Genomic DNA, 9,099 nt, shown 5'->3' on the forward strand with positions numbered 1-9,099 from the left:
GGGTGAAGGGAGGGTGGGGACAAGGGGAAAAATGAGAACCAAGACCTGGCATGTAAAGGTACAAGATCCCAGTGATGAATGTAACTGTACTGTCTACCTAGAATGTACCAATAAATTCAATTTAAAAAAAAGAATGAAGGTAGAGGCAAGATAACAGGTTATTATGGCAATCAGATGAGAATATTGCACGCCCCAGTGAACAGTGGTAAAGGAAGAGAAGGACTTGAATTCAAAAGATACTCTGGCAGAAGTTTACACAAAAGTTGATGAGGTGGATGTAGAAGGAAAGGATAAAAGGAGCCAGAGACGGGGACAGGGAGAGACTGGAGAATAAATCACTTTCTCTTCCACAGGCTAAATTTGAGATGATTGTAGCATAGCTAAGTCAGCAGAGCAAGAAGGCAGTTGGGTATAAATGTGGAGTTCAGGGGAAAGTTCACCCTAGAGGATAAATTTGGCACATATCAGTGTACAAATGGCTTCCAGAATCATGGGACTTCCTGGCATGACCCAGAGAGAGGATGGTGAAGGGGGAGTGAGGAGCACTCGGAGCGCTTGGACCTCAGGCATCAACTAGAGTCAGGTTCCACAGTAAAAGGGTAAAGGGAAGAGGACACCAGGAGCTGGCCGTCATTTAGGCCAATCAAGAAGATGAGGTTCAAGGCTTGCATAGTTCCCGTCTTCATTTTATCATAAAACTTTGGGGAGAACTTTAGGAAATTAGTAAAAATTTGTAATTATTGAGGGCTCAGTCTTCTCAAATTTATTTTTTTGTTGTATATTCCAAGAGTGAAACTTACCAATGCTTTACAATCTCTTGAAAATGGCCTTGATGTAGAAAGAACCTAAAATAAGCAGATGCTTAAAATGTTTGGAAACTGCTCTTCACATAAATGTGATAATGATACTTAATTTCAGGTTCCCATATCATCTACCAATTTCATCTACATTTATGATGAAATAATTATCTCAATGACCCTACAAAGAATTTCACTTTATTTCTTTCAAATTTAATAATAAAATATATCAAGTGAGCAGCAAAACAAGCATTCTGTGAATTATAGGCCCCTGGGTTTGTAATTTTCAACAATGAGGATTCTTAAACTTGTAATTACTGAGGTACTTTGGTGGCAGCCTCTCATGTGCGAGCATGTGTGTTTGGACAGAGCTGGCAAGTACCGCACATGTACATACAATCGCAGTGTTTAGTGGACAGCAAAACAATGTGGAAACACTGTTTTCAAGGGTTTGCCGTGTAGAACAGGACAAAGAAAGCTTTAAGAACTTGCAATCCATTTTTAAAATTGAATAGGTATGTTCCTAATGTTTCCCTCCCATTATGCTTGCCTGTCCTGAGCCTATTTCCTCCTGTATACACTAGGGGAAAGACTGAGTGTGGCAAAGACTTCTTGTACTTAAGGTGTCGTTCTCTCCGCTCTGACCACTGGGGGGCGTCCTATGCCTCAATCCTCCAGCAGCCAGCGGACCCACATCACTGTCACTGACCTACCAGGTGGGCCCCGCACTGCTGATCTGGACCCAGCGGCTTGGCCAGGAATTCTGCGGGTCTGCTCAAGTGGGCGTTGGAGAGTGGCTGTCCATTCTGCATGACTTCTTTGGTCCCCGGCAGAGCCACAGGTTCCGTGATAGCAAGCCGAGTCTCTCAGTGCCTGAGTGGAAGCAAAGACATCTGTAATGGTCGTCCAGGCTAAATCAGGCTTGGGTCCACCGTGGGAATTATTTGCTTTACTAAAGCCATCACGATGTCTGGGATCATCAGTTAACTTGGTGACATTCTCTATAATGCAGTCTTTCACTCTGCTTTTTCTTGAGATCAAGGTAGTATATCCCTTAACCGAAATCTGATTAGCAGTTACAGAAAAGACGAAGTGATATTTGAGCAGGATAACTGGCATGTGTAGGTTTAGAATTAGGAACTCAATGATGACATCTAGGGATGCAGTTTAGATTGACATCCTCCTGGAGGCCCCTGTGTTCCCAGATGGTTGGGTCATGAGGTGAATGGCTGACTTGCTCTGGGGGGCAGAGTCTGCTCAGAAGAGGTGGCTCTCTGAGCATGACCGGGAAGGTTGTCTCCTCTCCTGGCTTCTCCTGGGCTCTCTGCTTCCTGCCTGCTGTGACTCAGCAGCTTTTCCTCCGCCACACCATTTCTGGCTGGGAGCCAGATGGCTGTGGACTATAACCATACATGCAAATGAATCTTTCCTCTTAAAAAGGGGGAAAAATGCTAGGAGTATGGGTGGCCAGAGGAAAGGCCAGATTTGGACACCTCTAGGGGCTGTCCGTGAACCCAGGAGGGAGGCTCTGGAGGAGCCAGACACTGACACTTGGACTGCGGATGTGCAGGCTTCTGCTCTTTGGCATTCCAAGTCTGTGGGCTTGCACTGCAGTGACAGACTGATTCGCCATCTTGCCCGCAGCCCCATGGGTCCCCGTCCTTCCTTTCTGGTTCCCCGCTGAGACTCCCTTCACACTTCCAGTGACTCCCATTTGATATTAGTAATCCTGGGCTTTTAAATGAGATGAGTTAACTTTTCTTCAATAATTAATTATTTTTGTTCTACCCTTTGTTCTGTACTCTGTCTTTTTATTGCTCATAATTGCGTAGACAGTAAAAAATTTACAGTTAACAGTAGTTAACCATTCAGTAAGTAGTTAATCGAAAAGATTGTTAATGATCTAATACTTCTTACAGATTATTAGGATTACTAAAATTTGAATCAGCCCTTAATCAAGATAAGAAAATACAGTGGACTCTCAATTTACAACCAGCCTGACATATGAACAACTTGGTTTAGTTTTAATTTATGACCAAAGTCTTGAGTTACAACCCCAATGCTGGCCACTTGTGATTCTAGATGGTCTCAGATGTAGATTTAACACTTTCAGAGCTCTAGAAGGAACACGACCGCATCCTCTCCTGTGTGGGTTCCCTGAGAAATCCTGGGCCAGTGTCTCTCTAAGAACACAGATCTGCCTGTGTGCAGGAGAGAGACTCTGAAGGCTGTGCAGAGGAGCCTGAGCCTTCACTGACCGACTTGAGTCACAACCAGCCCTCAGTAACGATTGAATTCCTAAGTCAAGGGTCCACTGTATTTGTGAAGGTCAAGAAGAGAAGTTTTAGATTATTTGTGAGATCTATCAATTACCATGTTATATTTCTGTAAAAGATGTGATCATTACTCCATAAATTGCTTCCTATTCTTCTTCTAAGGTAATTGTGCTTCTTTAATACTGCTGAACATTTTTAATAAGGTGAGTAAAATAGGAACTTGTGTGATCTATCTCCTTTAATGACTTTATAATCTATCATTTGAGTTGAGTTTTATATATATATGTATATATATATATATATATATATATTTACAAAATGTGATAAAAGTTTTAATTCAGGAAGTAAGACATCTGTTTGAAATGTGGTGCTTTATTCGTGTGGTGAACTCAGGGACTGGAGATGAACTGCTGTGGGTTTCTTTACAACACTGAGGGAAGCTGGGCTTGTGCATCTTCCCTGTCTTCCACTGTGAAGCGTGGAGCTCCCCGTGCATCCGGTCCCACAGCGGGCCCCACTGCCCCCTCTCTACCCTCTTCCCTCCCTTCCGGGGCCCCTCCCTGACCATTTTCATGCTGCCAGTTCGTGCCAGCCCCCGAAGACAAAGAATATTTTCTCTTGGATTTGTAGTCAAAATACTACTGAAAGCTCTTGGTGTTCTGTAGTCTCTTCTGAAATTGCTCCATGAAGAGTGTGGGGGACAAATCCCACCATACATCAGGTGGAAAAAGGAAACACCACTGAGCTCCACGCAAAGTTGCTGCACAAGCGCGGCTGTGCAGGCCCCGGACACCAGAGCCGAGGTGGCTGCGTTGATGTCCATGGGGTCTGCCGCTTGGAGCCAGACCAGGCTGGAAACAGATGTGGATGCCACGTGTGTGCACTGCTGCAGTCTACGAAGGGCAGACATGGAGCGTGTGTTTTTAAATTTAAATAAGTGCATTTTGGAAACACAGGCTTCTGGGCTTGGAAAATAGGCTGAATGTGTTTCATCTTACAGTTTTGAACTCCGATATGCCTGTGGAGCAGCAACAGATGAAGTGGATGGAACGTCCTTACCCTCTCTTTAGCTGCTCTGTCACTGTGCTCCACTGTAATTAGGGGCTGTGTGCAGTTCTTTGTCATTAAATCTGCTACTCCCTAATTAGGAAATTTAGAAAATTCCAAAGACCATCATCTAAAAATTGGCACAATTATTAAATATATTTTCTCAGATTATAAGGGTTTTTTTTTTTTTTTTTTTTTTTTTGCTCCACAATACTGATTGATTGGGGTTAGTGCTAAAATGATTTATATGAAAAATGTTCTTGATATTATAAAATAGTATTTTTTCAAAATCAGCTAAAACATAACATTCTGCTGGATATCTTTGGAGTGTATTGAGGTATTTTAGTCTAAATCTCCCCAGAAATTATTATTTCTCTGGTTTACCCTCAGAGGCAAATACACCTGCTTCTCCAGTGCCAATTCAAGCACACCCCGGAATAATCTGGAGGAAACCAGCACAGACTCTGCCAGTGGCCCTGTAAGTGCATAAAAATGGGCCTGGATAAAGGCACGGCCTGGCTGGGAGCGTCCAGAACTCGCTCTGGCTCCCTGGGCTGAGAGGCCAGCTCTGCCCCATGCCGCACTCTCCTCTTGCCTCTCTCGAGCTAGCGAGCTTCCCAGGCTCCGGTGGCTTTCCAGCGTCAGGGCCACAGCTGACTAAGGGCCAGCTTTCCGTCCATCCAGCTGGCCCAAAGGCGCCTGCTTGAACTCCCGAGGCAAGCAGCCTGGGGAGGAGGCCTGGCTGACCCCTTTCTGCCCGGCACTCCGGGGTCTGACCCAAGTCTCAGCTCCTGCTGTGCCTGAGAGGGGCAGCAAAATCTGGGCCTGGGGCCTGCAGCTATGGCGTTAGTGCCAGACACACTGCAGAGAAGGGCCTGGAGAGGAGGAGTAAGCACTGCACCGAGCATCTGCCAAACCACGGGGCCTGCGGAGAAAATGATCAATAACTGATATTTAAACTGATATTTTAAAGCATTTATTCACAATAGCCAATACCCTAACTGCCCATCAACTCAGGAATAGAGAAAGAAAATGTGGGATATAAACAAATACTTATATAAAACACTGGAGTACTACTTGGCCATAAAGAGTCCTGTCATTTATAACACGGATGGAAGTGGTGGTCGTTATGCTAAGGGAAATAAACCAGGCATGGAAAGAGAAATGCACACCCTCCATCACACGTGAGAGCTGCAATGTGATTGTACTCATGAGGGGAGTGGAGGATATCTCTCTGAGGCTGGTTAGGATGTGCCAAATATGGTTCTCTGCAGCAGAGCGGGGGGACCTTCATGGTAATTCACTCTGCATTTCAAAGTCGCTGGGAGGGAGGACTTTGGAGATTCCCAGTCCAAAGAAATGTGCAACATTGGAGGTCGTGCTGAGGGCTGACGGTTCTGATTTGATGATTATGCCTTACTGTGAGTACGCCCAACGATTGTGTCAATAAACAGCCTAACTCTATTCTGTCTAAAAGCACAGATGTGCAGAACAGAAAAAAAATCATTATTTATAATCTCTTCTCCCATAAGAGACGTTTGTACATAGAAATAGAATCATACTGACTTTATGGTTTTATAATTTGCTTAAAACCTTATAATATCAACATATACCTGTCTTTAGAATGATGTAGACAAATATTTAACATTATTTTCAAATCATTTATTTCTTGCACTGGAGAGCATGTGCTGGGCCAGACTGGGTGTAACCGGTCAGCTCCTTCCCAGAGGGCAAGGCAGACTCAGAGGCAGGCTCAACTGCACCATTGTGGAGCCCAGGCCCTCTCAAGAGACCAAGCACAGCACCCACCCCAGGTCCAGGTCCAGGCCAGCGCACAGCCCCACGCCTGAGAGGCCAGGCATCCATCGTAGGGATGGTGAGGGTGCCCGGGCACACACTGAGGTCTCCGGGGGGCCCAGCAGAGGGGCAGCTACACTGGAACCCTTCCGGTGGCCCCACCAGGAGAAGGTGGACACCAAGAAAACTTGACTGCTTTCAGCAAAGTATGACAAGGATGAGCCACACCTGCAAAGAGAAGAAAAAGGACTCCCTGGTGCTGGCTGCCTCCAGAGCTGAGCTTAGGTTGCACATGTGGTTCAAACACTGGGCTCAACACTGAGAGAGGGAAGAGGATTGTGTGCAGAACGGGGAGGCAGGCTTGTGTGACAACCACCAACTGTTTGTGATTTTGTTCCCTGATCCAGGGTGGCCAAGGAAACTCACATTTACTCCTTTCCCCCCTAAACCAGTCAAGACAATATAATTCTAAGGAAGCAATGAAAAATACTACAGCCCGGGACATCAATTGCTGTTTTACAATACGAGCGAACAGAGCAACAGACCTGTTGGCTTTTCCTATTTGGATTCACATCAATGTCTAAAAGTTGCTAAGTAACACTTTTAATCATAAGAGATTTCAAGGCCAGGAAATTAATGGTCCGTGACCCTGTTTAAGAGAAATATTAGTGCATCACAAGGCAAGGTGGCTGAAGACATAATGGGAACTCTGCGTAATGCCCTTAACCATTCTCATGTGTGACTTCTCATGCTGCTTGCGGTCCACTGGCATGACACTATGTTGTATGAGACCATTTATGAAGATTATTTCATCATTAACTCAAGGTTAGCAATAATCGCAGGGGAAATAATGATCTTTGGAGAGTATTGTGTAGCCATTACTGTTTTGGAGCACAGATATTTCTAGATCTAGTAGATATAAATGTTTACAACACACCAAGTACAGTCTAAATTTTAGTCTTCATCTCAGAAGCTGGGTTCAGAAAGCCAGACCGTCACCGGCACCCCTCACATGGTCAGTCCCGTGATGGAAACACTCACTCACCCTGGGGCAGCGCGGTGCTTCCGGAGTCTGAGCCAGGGCCTCACCCGTCGCACAGTGGACACTGGGCAGGGAGCAGCCTCGGAAGCTTTCCCAAAGCCAAACCTGGCCAGACCCTGAAGTCTGAGCACAGAGCAGCTTCAAAGTCGGGAACAGCTTCTGTGGGCTGGCAGCCAGGGAGCTCCAGGGTGAGCAGAGCCTACGCCAGAAGCGAAGCAAGCTGGCTGGAGTGTACTCTGCTGCGAGCACAGTGATGTTGGGAGACATCTCACCTTTTAACAAGTGATGTTTCAGTGAGAGACCCCGAGCTTCCCTGACAGCAGCCTCCTGCAAGGGCAGTGGACCAGTTGACTGTCCAGCCTGGAGACCGTGCGGCTCCATCACATGGCTCTCAGCCTTGGACAGGGGCGACCCCGGGGAGCTAGGGGACTTCAGGAGCTCAGGAAGAAGATCGCGTGGCTGCTCACTCTGCATCTGTCTGAGAGGCTGAGATCCTGAGCTAGCTTGTTGAGTTTCTTTCAGAAACAAAAATCACTCACAAATTACCTAAATCTGTGGTAGAGCAAGAAGGTGGTTCCCTAAACGTGCTTCTGTCTCCCAGGCTCCTGGCTGCAGATGGTGGGGATAGCAGCACTCTGTGGCTGACTGTCCTTCCATGAGCCTCAGGATCACCATCTGTGTGTGTGCCATGGCCTCGTGGGCCCGGTGTGTGTTGACAAATCCCGTGAGCTAACGTGTAAAGCAATTCCAAGGCAGCCAACACTTCATAAACACAAGTGAAGAAATACTTAATAAATGCCGTGCATCCTCCATGGGAGCACCTACAGCAATGCTGGATGAATGCCGCCCATGGCCAAGCAGACCTCGTGGAGACCTGCGGGCAGGTGGACCCTCATCACGACCCGCACCAGGCCCGCTGTTCACCACGGCAGCCAGGGGCTCTGGGCACAGCCATCCCCAAAAGCAATCCTAGCTAGGACCTCCCTGGTCTGACACCTCCCACTCTCTGGTTCCTCTTTCTTTGTGTGTGAATCACCACTGCCTCCAGGCGCACCCCTGAAAGGCCTCTGGATTTGTTCTCATCTCTTTAGTTCTTCAAAGATTGCCCTAATATCCTAAATATCTTTTCTACCTACTCTGTCCCTCATCCTCATACAGCAGCCAGAATTATGGAAACAAAAACTGATGCATTGCCACCAGTTTTCAAAACTGAAGAAAAGTTTACTGCAAAGAAGAAACTGAGTGGTTGGGACCACAGTCAGTATGGAGAATCTGATGTATGCGTTCTATGATTTCAAGAGGTTCAAATGTATTCTAGCAAAGCTTTAATACATTTAAAATTGGGGATAAAGTGAATTATTCTGATCAAAGGTACTTTTGAGGAAATCAGAAAAAATTATTTATAGATGAAAAAATCAAATGGCCATGAAACATAAAAAGATGCCCAGGGGCCAGAGATATAGCTAATTGGCCCCGCACCTCCCTGGCAAGGGGACTCTGAGTTCAATCCCTGGTACCAAAAACAAAACAAAACAAAAAAAAGCTCAAATCTGTTGGTAATAAAAAAAAAGTAAATTCAAGCCACATTGAAATACCATTTCACACTCTTTCTTTCATTTGAAAATATTTTCATGTATGACTATACCAGGAAATACCAAGAATATGGAAAATAGTTATTCATATGTGGCTGTGGAATTTACCTCGCTACCCTCATGGCAGACACTGGTAATGTCTGGATAAAGGAGTTCCACCTATGTGACAACCCAGCAATTCCATTCCAAGGGCCCTGACCCCCGGAGCAGTGGGCACACTGCACAAGCCTGATGTAGCAGCACTGTTGAAAGAGCATCACTGGAAATCTACCAGCCATAGCAGAAATAAGTGACAGATGGAAAAATAACAGGGAGGAGTCCTGGCTAACGGCATTCATACCACAAGGACAAATCTCACACATCTGTAGGAAAATCAAGCTTCTAGACTATCTAGAATATAAAGCCATTTATATAAAATTAAAAACACAAGCAGCAGTGTACACATATGTAGCATGAATATCCACATAGGTGAGAAAAACAGAAGCAAGTGCCTAGGGTGGGAAGAATCGGATCCAGGATGGGCATTCCTGCTTCTGGGGTGGCAAATA

Source organism: Fukomys damarensis, unplaced genomic scaffold, assembly GCF_012274545.1.
Source record: "Fukomys damarensis isolate Sample0158 unplaced genomic scaffold, DMR_v1.0_HiC HiC_scaffold_5, whole genome shotgun sequence".
In the NCBI taxonomy this organism is placed as follows: Eukaryota; Metazoa; Chordata; class Mammalia; order Rodentia; family Bathyergidae; genus Fukomys; species Fukomys damarensis.